Source organism: Eurosta solidaginis, chromosome 4 (assembly GCF_040869045.1).
Source record: "Eurosta solidaginis isolate ZX-2024a chromosome 4, ASM4086904v1, whole genome shotgun sequence".
Taxonomy (NCBI): domain Eukaryota; kingdom Metazoa; phylum Arthropoda; class Insecta; order Diptera; family Tephritidae; genus Eurosta; species Eurosta solidaginis.
Genome location: NC_090322.1, coordinates 167,414,105 through 167,431,665, shown reverse-complemented (window position 1 = coordinate 167,431,665; position 17,561 = coordinate 167,414,105).

The following is a 17,561-nucleotide window of genomic DNA, read 5'->3' as shown; positions in this document are numbered from 1 at the left end:
GGACGCTTTGTTCGCTTTATTCCTTCAGCTGTTGGATGTGCCAAGTGGCATGTGACATGTGGATGCATTTGTCTGTAAATTGCGTTGCATGTATTCGCCTACGTGAGCGGTTTTAAAGCGTCTCGCATAATTGTTTATTGGCACTTAAGCGAGTTTGTTATTTTGTTAAATTTAAATTAACAAAAAGGCAAAAACAATGTTAATTACGAAGTGCGAACACATTTAATGTGAAGCAACCAATTAAGCCAACTGACAGCAAAATAGCGACACCAACGAGCAGCGGTACCAAAGTCTAGTTGTTGCTTTGCTCGTTATATAAAAATAATAATAAATTGCATAAGCGGTAAAGCAGACCTATCATATTTAAATACATATGTATAACAACAACAAAACTAAATTTTAAAGCATTTTTATACATAAATTCACACAAACAACGTCTATAAAGATTACATATGTAAAGATTGCATACATGATGCCTTTTTTTCAGTTGGCGGTAGAGAAAATGCCGAATACCCAAACATTTTATAAACTGCAAAGCAATTCACAATTATCACCAGCTGCCTACACTATCACTGAATATTCAAGACAGTGATAGTGAAAAACGCTTAGTTTAGAGTTAGGCTGAACTGGCCGTGAGAACCTCATATAGACTAACTGAGTCCATAGTGTTACCAGAAGTTTGTTTAATGATTAAGCTACCTTATCCAAAAATAGGACCTATATTGTAAAATAACTTCGTCCTCTTGGCGAATACTAAAAGCTTTCTAACAATTGTTTTTGTTTTATCGGCCTATTGATAAAGGATTCAAGGTTCGAAATGAGCTCAAGGCCAGAACAATAATTTTTTGTAATGATTGTGGTTTCTTTTTAATTTTTCTATAATTGAAAAACTGTATTTTGTTTTTGGAATAGTAAGTAGAAAATTTTTCAGACAACATGCCATAGCTGCGCAGATAGATCCATTTCGAATGGTGATAAGCCTTCATCATCAGTACGCTTTAGGCGCGCTGCGCTAACCATTTAGCCATACAGCGGTGTTTGGTTTGACTGAAAGTTATTGTTCCGGCGTTGAGCTCATTTCGAACCTTGAATCCTTTATCAATAGGCCGATAAAACAAAAACAATTGTTAATAAACTAAGAGCACTTGGTAAATGTCAAACAAAGTAATTGACAATAAACAAATCCAATATTATCAGTGTCTTGCAACAGATGGCGCAACGCTGATCAAATATAGTTGGCAAAGAGGCAAAGAAGTAACAATTTATCAATCACAAAAATAAGTAACAAAAATCAAACAACGCTGTATAGCTAAATGGTTAGCGCAGCGCGCCTAAAGCGTACGGATGATGAAGGCTTAGCACCCTTCGAAATGGATCTATCTGCGCAGCTATGGGAGGTTGTCTGAAAAATTTTCTACTTACTATTCCCAAAACAAAATACAATTTTTCAATTATAGAAAAATTTAAAAAAAAAAAACACAATAATGATTACAAAAAATTATTGTTCTGGCCTTGAGCTCATTTCGAGCCTTGAATCCTAAAAGCTTTCTAAGACCTTTGACACTAGCTGCTTTTAGATCTGACAGTATTAGCCTGGCAAGCGCATGGGACGAGCACAAAACTTGCTCGATCGTTTCCTCCTCTAACGCGCAAGATCTACACATGATCTTTCAATTATGTGCAACTCTTAAATAAATGTGGGGCGCCATAACCTCCGAAGAGATTTTAGGACCAGCTTCTCTTCCAGTTTGAGTCGTGCTTCGTATAATTGTTCCTACAAATTGGCGGTACGGAACCTATATATTTTATGCCGACTCCGGACGGCATCTACAGGGCAGATGAGTTTTTCCTGAAAAGCTGTTCATGGCAGAAATACACTTGGAGTGCTTGGCGAATCAATGCCGGGGCGCGACTCTGCTTGGAAAAACTTATTTCTAATTAAAAAATGTGCTTCTAAAATTTTGATCTTACTTTGACCTTGGCGTGAATCCAAGATCCTCGGGGTGTGGTACGTGCAGCACGCTACCTCCTCACCACGGCCGCTGCCATGTGGAACTCTTACCTTTCCTTAATCTCGCTCAATCTATTTGTGATGTCTATGGAGCATGCACCCTTTTAAGTTAGATCATCAACTGTTTTTTCATTCCCATCTATGCCATGAGACCCAATATAGATGTGTTCTACTCTACACTCTTTTTATATACTGTGCTATCCGAGATCATTGCCTTAATTGCTGCTTGGTTTTCAATATAAAAGTCCTGCAGCAGCTGCAATTTAAGCAATTTTCTTTCACTTTTTTACTGCTTCAGTCACAGCTACTACTTCCGCCTGAAAAACACTACAGTGATCTGGCAGATTGTGGAATTTGTTTATTTTCGGACCTACGCAATATACCTCGAGTCTACATTTTCGATTACCTTGGAACCATCGGTATACACGTCGTTTGCTCCTTATGCCATTTGAGCGCTATTGAAGCCCATCTAAATGCAGGAAGGGAACTATGTAGTCTGTCCGTCCAATGTTTGATGACGCTGTACTACTTTGGCCGTATGGTTAGCGCTTAAGCTGCCCCGAGGCATTGAGTATCGTTGCAGATGTTAACACTATGTTCTTCGCCGCCAGGCCAAAAGGTAGAAGGTGTAGAATGGAATACAGTGCAGCCAACAAAGTTGTTTTCAGGGCTCCCGTTATGTTAAGCATTGATAGCCTACATACCCATTTAAATTTTTTAGGAAAGTTATTTTTTGTGTGGCCGTCCACCAAACAAGGACTACATAGGATAGGCTTTAAAATCGCTGTAAACAATCAACAAGGGAAAGAGGGCTCCCACGTACACCCAGCATTCCTTTAAATGCATTAATTGCCGCCGAGACCTTCTTCATTCTTTCCTTCACGTTGAGCTTCCACGACCATTTACTATTTAGAATGATTCCTAGATATTTCGTACAAGATTTCTCCTCCTAGCTTAGGTCTAGTCCAACTCGCGAACTTAACCTCCTAATGAAGAAGACAATATACGTCTTCTCCGCGTTGTCGACAAGCCACACATTAGATGTCCAGGTGTGTATATCCCGAAGAGCCCGACCCATTAATGAACAATTTGCTGGAAGGTACGCCGCAAGTTTGACGGGTCAGACTTCGAAACGCCTGAGCAGTTGAGTGTCCACAGCAGAGGTGCCAATACCCCTGTCCACAAATTTTATGTCCACACAAATTCCCCACTGCGAAGTAATCTTCCTGCAATTAAGAATGCAGCCGATCCATCTGGTTATGGCTGAATGTACTTGAATGTACTTAGGACCCTCCATGATCAACTGGTTAGAGACGTTGTTGAAAGCCCTGGCAAGAATACTCCTTATATTTTTAAGATTTTCTCTTTGTTTATAACCACCCTATGCAGTGCAGTACCGACTTGCTTTTGGTGTACGCATATTGTATTTTGGAGAACAGTTTGACATTCCTGATGGACTTTATGTACACATCGATCAGCCTCCCAAAGGATTTAAGCAGAAATTATGGGAAGATTATAGATCTGTTGTTTTCAGGATACATATGAAGGGAAAGAAAACACCAGCAGTTATCCAAAATTTGGGTACATAATTCAGTCTTATACAGCCATCGAATATTGTTCTAAGACGTTCCACGATCGCTCTTGTTAAGATTTGTAGCATGGCAGCGAATATATCATCTGAGCCTGGCGATTTAAACTTAGAAAAAGTCTACCCCGCCCATTTCATCTTGGTGTCAGTCACGTCAGTCAAGTGTTGTCTATTTGCTCTACTGCATCATCGCCGAGGGAAAATGTGCGTCGAAAAATACTTCGAGGGACTCTTCACTACTACGCGATCATTCGCCATTCTCTTTCTTTATTAATCCCTTTGTTGTTATTGTTAGCTAGAACTTTCCTCATCCGCGCTGTTTCGCTAGAGTGCTCGGGGTCCGCCCAGAAATTTTTCCACAATGCCTTCTTCACCATATGGATTTCGCGCTTGTAGATCCTCGATAGATCTTTATACGTCATCACAAGTCGAAGATAAATGTGAGAGGCAAATTAATTGGAGGAGGTGCAAACGCAGATGAACGAACGCGTGACCAATATTTACTTCTTAAAATTTGGGGAGGTTTACACAAGTTTGATCAGGGCAGCTACTAACGAGTCTACTACGTATAAATGTTTTCTCAATTTCCTTGCATGTACGTAACCAGTTGAAGAATGGACCTCAGATTTACTATTAAAAGAGTTTCTAAGAAAGTCAGCCACCTATATGCTTTAGGTAATGCGATGGCGTTTGCTTAAAAATAGAGAAGGACTTGCAGGCGCTACTGTGGCTAAGATTTTATTATTTTCATACGTTTTTTCTCTACTGGAATTGAAGTCAACCTAATTCAATAGCAAGTTGTTCGTATTAGCAAATTATTAAATCGGCGGGAGATGTCACGACGATGATTGTTAAACTACAAGAACATTGAACGCAATAGCAACAACATTTATTCAAACAAAATACAGAGGCAACAACAATTCATACATTCAAATATACAAAGGTTTGTTTCGAGTAGTAACAGCGCATGCGCAAATGCATAAAAATGTAACAACATTATATAAGATCGCAGACAACCTTAGCAACAAGAACGAAACGAATGAAACAAAAAAAGCGAAAACTACATGTATGACATTGCCTACAAAATGAGCAAAAAATACAAATATCTGCATAGCGTAGCAAATGTCAACAACATTTGCGTTTGTTACGACAATTTGGCAGCAACATCTCTCAACAGCAAGTGTTGCTATTGTTTGTATTCGTACTATGTACTATGTAGTATGCTGAAAGAAAAAGACTAGTAAAATCAACCGAAATACGGGTCAATTCAACCGAAATTTCTGCCAATTTTTATCCATCGCAACAAGATGTTGAATCAACTGCGCACAAATCGTTGATTCGAAATTGACCGTTTTAGTAGTCAAATGAACAAAAAAAAAGTTGTTGTGACAGCTTTGTACGAAAGTACCTATATTGCGGCATTTTCAAGGCAGATGAGTTTTTACTGAGATCTTTTCATGGCAGAAATACACTCGGAGTGCTTGCCGAACAGTGCCGAGGGGCGACCCCGCTTAGGAAAATTTTCTTCTAATTGAAAAATTTTATTTCTAAAATTTTTATGTTTCTTTTCCCGGGGTGTGAACCCAGGGTCTTCGGTGTGGTAGGCGGAGCACGCTACCATCACACCACGGCGGCCGCCATATACATTCGTAAATATGTGCATACATATAGTACACAGCATACATAAGTACAAAGTAGAGAACGCAGTGAGCGTAAAATTCTCTTTGAAATTTGCTCATGTATTGACTGTTGATCGCTGTTGAAATGACCAGTGAGATCAGTTGTGTTAACAAAAAAATCAGTTGGATTGATTAGGAATCTGTCACTTTTACAGAATTTTGTTAACTTAAGAACGAAAATTTCTCTTCTGTTGAAATGACTAAACTAATTTGTTCGCTTGACAAAGAACGCGGCCGAATTAACCATAATTCGTTCAATTTCACCGAATCTCCGTTAAGTCAAGAAGACCAGAACCGATTTGTTGATTTTACTAGCACCATTTCTTTCAGTGTAGGTTTGTAAATAAGTTTGCTTGAAGCTGACGACCATGAAAAACGTGACATTTTCATGTTGCATCTCTAAATCTTTCAAAAATCAGAAATACGAGTCCAAAAATGTAACAAACTGTGACCGCCGCTAAAGCTCCCCACCCTCCAATCCTAGCCCCAGACTGTAAATATATGTACTTGAAACATAATGGTAGAGTTAAATAGGTGTCTCCTAAGCTTATGCCACATGCGTCCGTCATATTAAAATGTTTGCAGAAATTGCGGGTTGCGCGTGCGCACTATTTCGTTGCACTGACATTTCGATTTAGCTCTTTCGTTTAGTTTTCTTGTTCTCTTTTTCATACAGCTGGCTTTGTCGCTAGGTTAACAAGGTTAGATGGTAAATTTCAATGAATTAAATTCATTGAATTTGTTGAAGTGGCTGAGGATTGGTCGTGTATATACTATATCTTAAGTTCGAAACTAGCAAATTTTCAATGCTCAATTAATGTTTGCTATTTACATACATATAATAGACATCATCAGGAGTTGATAACGGCTCTAAAGTGAACGGGGACAGTAAAAGCTAATATAGAGAGACGTGTCGATATGTACCTGCTGTGTGGTAGATTTAAATGAAATAAATAAATGCAAGGCGCGATAACCTCTGAAGATATTTTGGACCGTGCTTCTCTTCCATTTTGCGTTGGGCTCTTTTGAAATTTTCCTACCAATTGGCGGGATAGGACTTACATGTTTTATGCCGACTCCGAACGGAGTCTGCAAGGCAGATGAGTTTTCACTGCGAAGGTTTTCATCGCAGAAATACACTCGGGGGGTTTGCCAAATCACTGCCGAGGGGCGCCCCCGCTTGGAAAAAAATGTTTATAGTTCAAAAAAACGTGTTTCTAAATTTTCAGTGTTCATGAGCCCAGGATCTTTGGTGTGGTAGGCGGGGCACGCTACCATCACACCATGGTGGCCACCGTATATTTACCAGCTCACTCAAAGGGTCATATCAGTTGAAAGTCTGATTCCGCATCTTCCCTGGGTGCTTCATTGCCGCCTTCGTGCAAAAGGGCGTATCGTAATGCGTACCATCCCATTCTGTTTATATTTCTTTCAAAAAAAAATTCACACACACATTGTTCCCATTAAAGCGCAGGTACAGGGCCTGTAGTATATTCGCCCAGTGTTAGATGCCCTAGAGTAATATGACATTTGTTAATGCTATGTTTTCGCCTCTATGTCAATGAGTGGAATGGGCAGAATGGCATACATTACAACATCGGGTGGTTTTCAAAGCTCCCATTATACCAAAAATTATTTCACAACTACTGCAAATACCAAATGAGAGATATAATGTGACTAAAAGTCTAACGAATGTTTGGTGGGTTCGTGTTAAGAGTCCCCTTTGACCCTAATTGGCACGGTAGCGCGATTTTGACGACAATGAATTAACAAGTGGCTGATAACTGAGCCGTGGAGTTTATATTTTTGAGAAGAATACCATGGAGCTCTGAGAGACTCTCGAAAAGTGTTATCTTAGAAACCACATTCTGCTCGGCTATACTCTGGAGAGTTATGATATTATGAGCACCAAAATTTCATCCTACCTTAGATATTGTGTTCAAGTTGCATCCGTGCTGCACGAAACTCAATTGTCCAGTATCCCTTGGATTTATCTTCAGAACTGCTGAAGATCGTTTTTCGTTTGCTCCCCTATATTCTACAGGACTGCAAACACCTTCATCTATTTTAAGCCTCGCCTAACCAATCATCGGAGCCTGACTCTAGATAAGTCCCAGGATTGCAATAGACTTCTTAGATCCTATGGTATTAAGAACCAATCCACAACGTGCTAACTTATCTGCCCGCTAAGTTACGATACTACGAAGTCAAAACAGGGAATCGCTATGTGACGCACGAGATGCATGGCCCACTTCCTATACTAACCAACAAAACTTGATGTTATCATCGCTGACCCAAGCTCCTGAACTGCTTCTTCACTTACTTGTACTATATGATTCCAGAAAATGCATTGATATGGACATTGCCAAAAGTGCTGCAAAGACTCCGGCACTCTGTCTTTACAAGATATTTCAGATCGGTGCGTGAAAACTGAGATGTGGAATCTCTGATTGAGCCTCTAAGCCCCAAATCCGTCCTTGTAGGAAAGGGGATCGCATAGTTTGTATTGCATTTATATTTCGCAGCATATGAAAGGTTACACCTTCTGTCTTCGGGACTTTGTGCCCTTTTAGTAAATAGTACGTGATCGGAAGACAGTCAAGCACATTTATTTAACAAATGAATAATTAAGAAGCTAGTTTCGCCGTATGTTGCGTAAGGTTCGATTTAGAGAGCGCACATAACCTATCACATATCCACTCAGAGATTTCTGTATCCATTGTGAATGCCCTTTGTAAGTGCCGAGTGGACGCACATTCAACTAATAAGATTACTTCCATGTAGTCCCTAACGAACAACTTGCTTCCCTTAATGAGTCTCCCAGAGTCGTCTTGTCCTTCCTCTTCATCCTGACAGCATCTGCAGAGAGAGACTGTTGGTAGTCGCCGGTGTCGGACCATCGGTGTAATAACCCAAACCGCGATTTTCATCAGGAGGTAACACAGCGGTGGTCGTATATTTTCAAACCTTTGCTGGCCATCTCACTTTGCCCATACAGGCCCTTTAGTGACCAAACCCTGCACGAACATTTGTAGAGAAATCAAGTATAATTTAATTACATTTAACCGTTCCTGAGGTGTGCTGCTGACTTCCTCTTATATTCGCAGGTAGGCTAGCCTTTGCATCTTCCCAACTCCCTGCGCACTGCTCTCTATGCTTAGCGCTTTCCACTAGCTCTATACGTTAGTATCGATCGAATGACTGTTGTGTACATACCATGGGCGATATGCAGGGATAATGCTTAGTTGCTCCCGAAAGCACTTTTGCAGGTTTAGTAACCTTGAAGGAGGATTTTGTTTTGTCGTGTATAGAACACAAAACAAGTTGCATTTTTGTTGGACTTACCGCCAGCCCGTTTTACGCTTCCCAAAGCAAAGTACCGTTTCCACGTATTAACTAATCATTGGTAGGAAATTACCTGTAATCAGAATCATTAACTCGTCGGCGTATGCAACTACCCGTTTTCCTTCTGCCCTGAAGATTTCCAGAATATCATTAACTACCAATATCCATAGAAGAGGCAATAGGATGCCACCTTGAGGAGTTCCTCTGGTAGCCATTTTACATCCTAAGCCAGCTGCTGGCAGCATTGATGATCTTACATCTGAGCATAGAGTCGATCCATGCTCCTATAGAGCATATTTTTATACTCAGCTGAGCAGATCTCACAGAGTATATTAATGTTGCTTGCATAACGGTACCCCGTAACGGCATAAACTAATCGAGATGGATACAGACTTCTATATATAAAAATGATATGGGCGAAAAAATAAATTCCTTTAGCCATGTCCGTCCGCCCATCCGTCCGTCTGTCCGTAAACACGATAACTTCAGTAAATTTTGAGGTATCTTAATAAAATTTGGTATATAAGTTCCTGGGCACCCATCTGAGATCGATATTTAAAATGAACGAGCTCAGACTATAACCACGTCCACTTTTTCGATATCGAAAATTTCGAAAAACTTAAAAAGTGTGATAATTCAATACCGAGGACAGATAAAGCGATGAAACTTGGTAGGTGGCTTGACCTTATGACGCAGAATAGAAAATTAGTAAAATTTTGGACAATGTGCGTGGCACCGCCCACTTTAAAAGATCGTAATTTAACAGTTTTGCATGCTGTCATTTGGCAGCTGAGTATGTAATGGTCGGTTATACCCAAACCTAGCCTTCCTTACTTGTTTACGTTTTAACTTTGTTGCAGGCGCCCTCAATGTCAAGGGAGCATGCCAGGGTGTACTCTTCTTTCGTCTTACTTACGGAATATGAAATACCCATTATGTCTGAGACGGTACTTCAAAAGTAATTTTAAAATAATTACTCACTGATTTTTGATCAATTAAAAAATAAATGCATGAAGCGTACTCATATCAGCTACTTCTAACACACACCAACGCATTTCAACTCTGTGCATATGTATATGTGTGTTGCAAAACGAAAACTCAAATCAAAATGCAGACAAATCCATATGGATTCAAGTATCTTTGAGAAATGAAAGCTGATTGGTTTATCTGCAATTAAGCATTTGAATGTAAAAGAGGTAGATAATCAGTACCCACACTCAAAATCATAAACGTTGACATACAAACACATCCATCAACACATATGCACTAACATATGTGTACTTTAAAAAAAATTTTATCATTTGTGCCACCTGCACTCATTTTCTACGCTTCATCTCGGTTATTAGCATTCACAAAGACGATGCGACCATGAGTGCAAGGTAAAACTGCAAAACAAAATCAGTCAATCAATGACAATACAACAATCAAAAATCATACTAATTTCATAGATAATTGGAACGTTGTGCAATAAAAAGACAAAAACCAAACCGTATCGGGTGCAAGCAGCATGCCACGCCTCTAGTAGGCGTTAGGTGGAGGTGCAGCAATAGAGATTGGTGTGATGCAGGAGCATGTGAAGCATTTTTATTGGTCACTAGCAAGGGCTGAAGAACGGAAAACATGAAAAACAAAAGCAAAAATTATTAGTGCAACAAAATTGAAAAACAAAAAAACTGCAAGCAAAGAACTTTTAAAAAGTTGACTAATCAAAAGAACCGATATGAGGACATGCAAAAATGGTCCACGAGTAGATAAAGAGTCAGCAGTTTGGGTCAGGTGGCATTTCGATGAGCAAACAAAAAAATGAGTACACAAAATTGTTGATGCGGGAAAAGTGAAGCAAGTAAGGAAGTCTCAAGCTCGTTTAAAACGGTTCAGTACATATCCCAGCTGCGAGTTTCGTACACAAAGCAGTTATTTAACTCTACCGCCCTGATAAAAATTTATCAGAGAAATAAATTTAAGTAATAAGGTAAACCGCTCAACTTGGGGGTAACCACTTTCTCGACTCCACTTTATACATGGGTCTCATTGGGTTTTTACAGCGATTCTAAAGCCTATCCAATGCTATGAAGTTCCTGTTCTGTCCTGAAACTATGTCAAACAAGTAAGGAAAGCTAAGTTCGGATGTAACCGAACATTACATACTCAGCTGAGAGCTTTGGAGACAAATGTTGGAGTTGAATGCTGACATAATTTACTTAAATACTGTAAAGATACTCAATTTTTTGTTAAAATTTGACTGTAAACAAATTTTTTTAAGTGGGCGTGTTCGTCATCCGCTTTTGAAAATTTTTATTTAGAATACATATAGTAATAGGAGTAACGTTCCTGCCAAATTTCATCATGATATCTTCAACGACTGCCAAATTACAGTTGCAAAACATTTAAATTACCTTCTTTTAAAAGTGGGCAGTGCCATGCCCAAAGTCCAAAATTTTACTAATTTTCTATTCTGCGTCATAAGGTCAACCCACATACCAAGTTTCATCGCTCTATCCGTCCTTGGTAATGAATTATCGCATTTTTCGGTTTTTCGAAATTTTCGATATCGAAAAAGTGTACGTGGTTGCAGTCCGATTTCGTTCATTTTAACTAGCGATCTGAGATGAGCACCCAGGAACCCACATACCGGTTTTCATTATAATACCTCAAAATTTACTCAAGTTATTGTGTTTACGGGCAGACGACGGACGGACGGACATGGCTAAATTAATTTCTTTTTTCGCCCAATCATTTTGATATATAGAAGTCAATATCTATCTCGATTAGTTTATGCCGTTACGGGGTACCGTTATGCGAACAAAATTAATATACCCTGTGAACTCCGCTCAGCTTAGTTGAAAAATTTTAGTGGGCATGCAGGCTTAGGATTACGGTAGCTCTGTAAACAAACCCGACGGCTGCACTGTATGCCATTCTGCACATTCCACACTCGTTTAAACTGTAATTTGAATTTGACGCTGTGACCATTTCTATAGTCATAACTTCACTTGAAGGGGTCATATTTGACGTTAAGGCCGTTAACTTAATGTCATCCGACGAGTTTTTTTACCCCTTGGGGACTGTTTATACAACTTAACCCCATGGGGTTCTTCGTCAACGGCGGTGCTTCATCTTAAGCAGCTTTCATTAGCGTTCTCTCTCTAAATTTTACCACCAGCCTGCTTAGTAACAAGGGCTGCATTCTGTTTACAGCTAGCAAGCTATGATGCCGAATATTGCTTGTAGGACTGATGGCAGCACTTAAATAAAAAAAATTACAAAAAAATTTGGTTTGAGTGATATTTTTACGGTAGTCATCGAATTTGATCTGCAGACTTTGACATCAAATCTAACTCTCAAACCAGAGTCGGATGAGACGGCAAGTAATTGGCCTCCTGCTTTGAGGAGAATCAGACGGCGTACGGTTTTTAGTGCTTTTTCCACATCTTCCCGATGAACAGGTATGAAGAAGACTGTGACAATGTAACTTATCTTGTTTTTTCATCTGCCTCGTCTCTACTAGGAGCGGATATGAGGTTTTGGGTAACAAGTGTAAATGCTGTCTTAACTGCCCTTCCTGCCGTTAGGAGGATGAGATGACGGAGCGTTTGCTCTGGATGTTACTCAACATCAATGCCGTTAAAGTAAGTATTTAGCATGCAAGCAGCAACAAAAATCCTATGCTTCAAAGCCGTGCGATTGCAGGTGGTCTGAGAATGGCCGACCTCTCTTTCAAATGCCTCGAACTATTTTAAGATTCATATCAACTTAGTTCCAAGGTAGAGTTAAGCACATCTCTGGTAACCGATACACAGATCTTCTGGCTTAAATGGATACTTGTCAACCAAATGTAGCAGGCTTTAGGAAGCTATAGTTTCGTTGGTCAGTTTGATATTGTACAGATGGGCCTGTCGTCAGCTGAACGCCTGACACTATCTACTGCAGGGTAACTAAGTCCTTCAAGCAAGAAGTAGAAAGCTGGTGCTTTACCAAATTCACTAGGTTTACTTAGGCACATTTATCCCTGCTCGTTGGGGTTGCAGTTCGGAACGATGCATCGCTACAAGTTCAACTGAGTATATAAAATGGATATATCCAGTACATGCTCATATTGGTCTAAAGACACCAAATGAAATATGTCGAATTCGCGATAAAAAAGTGCAACACCCAGCAGTACACTGAAGCCCAATAAAGAACAAAAACGTGCAGATGGAATATCCAAACAAATTGAATGAATTCTTAAAATTTTAAAGCAAAAAAAACAAGTAAGGAAGGTTAAGTTCGGGTGTAACCGAACATTACATACTCAGTTGAGAGCTATGGTGACAACATAAGGGAAAATAACCATGTAGGAAAATGAACCGAGGGAAACCCTGGAATGTGTTTGTATGACATGTGTATCAAATGAAAGGCATTAAAGAGTATTTTATGAGTGAGTGGGCCATAGTTCTATAGGTGGACGCCATTTAGGGATATAGCCATAAAGGTGGATCAGGTTGACTCTAGAATGCGTTTGTACGATATGGGTATCAAAAGAAAGGTGTTAATGAGTATTTTAAAAGCGAGTGATGCTTAGTTCCACAGGTGGACGCCGTTTCGAGATAGCGCCATAAAGGTGGACCAGGTGTGACCCTAGAATTTGTTTGTACGATATGGGTATCAAATTAAAGGTATTAAGGAGGGTTTTAAAACGGAGTGGTGGTAGTTGTATAGGTGGTCGCCTTTTCGAGATATCGCCATAAAGGTGGACCAGGGGTGACTCTAGAATGCGTTTGTACGATATGGGTATCAAATGAAAGGTGTTAATGAGTATTTTAAAAGGGAGTAATCCTTAGTTCCACAGGTAGACGCCGTTTCGAGATATCGCCACAAAGGTGGACCAGGTGTGACCCTAGAATTTGTTTGTACAATAGTGGTATCAAAAGAAAGGTGTTAATGAGTATTTTAAAAGGGAGTGATGCTTAGTTCCACAGGTGGACGCCGTTTCGAGATATCCCCATAAAGGTGGACCAGGTGTGACCCTAGAATGCGTTTGTACAATATGGGTATCAAACGAAAGATGTTAATGAGTATTTTAAAAGGGAGTAATCCTTAGTTCCATAGGTGGACGCCGTTTCAAGATATCGCCATAAAGGTGGACCAGGGGTGACCCTAGAATTTGTTTGTACAATATGGGTATCAAAAGAAAGGTGTTAATGAGTATTTTAAAAGGGAGTGATGCTTAGTTCCAGAGGTGGACACCGTTTCGAGATATCGCCATAAAGGTGGACCAGGTGTGACCCTAGAATTAGTTTGTACGATATGGGTATCAAATTAAAGGTATTAATGAGGGTTTTAAAAGGGAGAGGTGGTAGTTGTATAGGTGGTCGCCGTTTCGAGATATCGCCATAAAGGTGGACCAGGGGTGACTCTAGAATGCGTTTGTACGATATGGGTATCAAATGAAAGGTGTTAATGAGTATTTTAAAAGGGAGTAATCCTTAGTTCCACAGGTAGACGCCGTTTCGGGATATCGCCACAAAGGTGGACCAGGTGTGACCCTAGAATTTGTTTGTACAATATTGGTATCAAAAGAAAGGTGTTAATGAGTATTTTAAAAGGGAGTGATGCTTAGTTCCACAGGTGGACGCCGTTTCGAGATATCGCCACAAAGGTGGACCAGGAGTGACCCTAGAATTTGTTTGTACAATATGGGCATCAAACGAATGGTGTTAATGAGTATTTTAAAAGGGAGTGGGCCTTAGTTCTATAGGTGGACGCCATTTCGAAACATCGCCATAAAGGTGGACCAGGGGTGACTCTAGAATGTGTTTGTACGATATGGGTATCAAATTAAAGGTATTAATGAGGGTTTTAAAAGGGAGTGGTGGTTGTTGTATAGGTGGTCGCCTTTTCGAGATATCGCCATAAAGGTGGACCAGGGGTGACTATAGAATGCGTTTGTACGATATGGGTATCAAATGAAAGGTGTTAAAGAGTATTTTATGAGGGAGTGGGCCATAGTTCTATAGGTGGACGCCATTTAGTGATATAACCATAAGGGTGGATCAGGGTTGACTCTAGAATGCGTTTGTACGATATGGGTATCAAATGAAAGGTGTTAATGAGTATTTTAAAAGTGAGTAATCCTTAGTTCCATAGGTGGACGCCGTTTCGAGATACCGCCATAAAGGTGGACCAGGGGTGACCCTAGAATTTGTTTGTACAATATGGGTATCAAAAGAAAGGTGTTAATGAGTATTTTAAAAGGGAGTAATCCTTAGTTCCATAGGTGGACGCCGTTTCGAGATATCGCCATAAAGGTGGACCAGGGGTGACCCTAGAATTTGTTTGTACAATATGGGCATCAAACGAATGGTGTTAATGAGTATTTTAAAAGGGAGTGGGCCTTAGTTCTATAGGTGGACGCCGTTTCGAAATATCGCCATAATTGTGGACCAGGGTGACACAGAACATCATCTGTTGGATACCGCTAATTTATTTATATATGTAATACCTGCCAAGATTTTAAGGGTTTTTTATTTCGCCCTGCGGAACTTTTTCATTTTCTTCTACTTAATATGGTAGGTGTCACAACCATTTTATAAAGTTTTTTCTAAAGTTATATTTCGTGTCAATAAACCAATCTAATTACAATGTTTCATCCCTTTTTTCGTATTTGGTATAGAATTATGGCATTTTTTTCATTTTTCGTAATTTCCGATATCGAAAAAGTGGGCGTGGTCATTGTCGGATTTCGTTCATTTTTCATACAAAAATAAAGTGAGTTCAAGTAAGTACGTGAACTAAGTTCATTAAAGATATGTCGATTTTTGCTCAAGTTATCGTGTTAACGGCCATGCGGAAGGACAGACGAACGACTGTGTATAAAAACTGGGCGTGGCATAAACCGATTTCGCCCGTTTTCACAGAAAACAGTTATCATCATATAATCTATGCCCCTACCATATTTCAAAAGGATTGGTTAATTTTTGTTCGACTTATGGCGTTAAAAGTATCCTAGACAAATTAAATGAAAAAGGGCGGAGCCACGCCCATTTTGAAATTTTCTTTTCTTTTTGTATTTTGTTGCATCATGTCATTACTGGAGTTGAATGTTGACATAATTTACTTATATACTGTAAAGATATTAAATTTTTTGTTAAAGTTTTACTTTAAAAAAAATTTTTTTTAAAGTGGGCGTGGTCCTTCTCCGATTTTTCTAATTTTTATTAGGCGTACATATAGTAATAGGAGTAACGTCCCTGCCAAATTTCATTATGATATCTTCAACGACTGACAAATTACAGCTTGCAAAATTTATAAATTACCTTCTTTTAAAAGTGGGCGGTGCCACGCCCATTGTCCAAAATTTTACTAATTTTCTATTCTGCGTCATAAATTCAACTCATCTACCAAGTTTCGTCGCTTTATCTGTCTTTGCTAATGAATTATCGCACTTTTTCGGTTTTACGAAATTTTCGATATCGAAAAAGTGGGCGTGGTTATAGTCCGATATCGTTCATTTTAAATAGCGATCTGAGATGAGTGCTCAGGAACCTACGTACCAAATTTCATCAATTTACCTCAAAATTTACTCAAGTTATCGTGTTAACGGACGGACGGACGGACGGACGGACATGGCTCAATCAAATTTTTTTTCGATCCTGATTATTTTGATATATGGAAGTCTATATCTATCTCGATTCCTTTATATATGTACAACCAACCGTTATCCAATCAAACTTAATATACTCTGTGAGCTCTGCTCAACTGAGTATAAAAACAAATCTAAACGAAATTTTCCCAGCATCCAGTCACATGCACCAACATAGTCCAAAGTTGCCGAAAAACAAGAACGGGCAATGCAGCAGAAGGGCAGGCGACATAAAATGACTTAAGTGTGTGTGTGTGTGAATGTGCGTGCGAAAACTGAAAATGAACAGAAAAATGCAAACAGCCCTTTCGTCGATTCATCAAATCGTTGCAAATGAAAGGCCAAAAACAAAGAAAGAAAATTAATGAAATTGACAACAAAAAAATTCAACAAAAAAAAAGAGAATTTGTACAACAACAAAGATGTGTCGAGCAATGAGCCGCATGCGTCCACTGTTGCAAGAGCATAGGAAAATCGGAGATGTGTGAGATGGCGTAGCATTCATACGTGGCAGAATCCAGCTGGGAAATGTAAATGCACATATGTAGACATGTATGTATATATTTATTTAGGTGTATGAAAATTCAAAATGACCAACGATTGGGTGCACACGCATACAGACACACATGCCGAAAGCTAGGCCAAAAAGAAGAGCTAATCGAATGCAATCGCAATTTTTAAACCCAACGCTGAAAGCTCCTGATGAGTTTTCTTGCTTTATCTAACTTCATATCCCCAAAATAAAATAAAATTAAATTAAATCAAAACAATCAAATTAAAATTAAATAAATAAAATTTAATTAAAATTAAAATTAAAATAAAATGAAATAAAAAGCAAGACAAATTTAAAAAAAAAAATAAAAAATAATATAAAATAAATTAAAATAAAATATAACCAAATGAAAGTTATATAAAATAAATTTCAATAAAATAAAAAATAGGTAAATTAAAAAAATAATATATAAATAAAGTAAAGTATAAGTAAGTAAAGTAAAACAGAATAAAATAAAGTAAAAAAATTAAATTGTTTTTTAATATTATTATGTCATTTTATTTTATTAAAATTTGTTTTATTTTTTTTTAGATTGGTATCATTATTCGTAAAATAAAGTTTTATAAACTAAAGTATATATAATTTAAAATTTTTGTTGTTATTACGGCCTACTGATTTGTAAGATCGCGGGTTCGAATCGAGCTCAAGGCCTAACAATGAAAGTAAAAATAAAATAAAATAAAACAAAACAAAATAACATAAAACAAATAAAAATCGAATAAAATTATATAAGAATAAAAAATAGAATAAAAATTATAACTAAT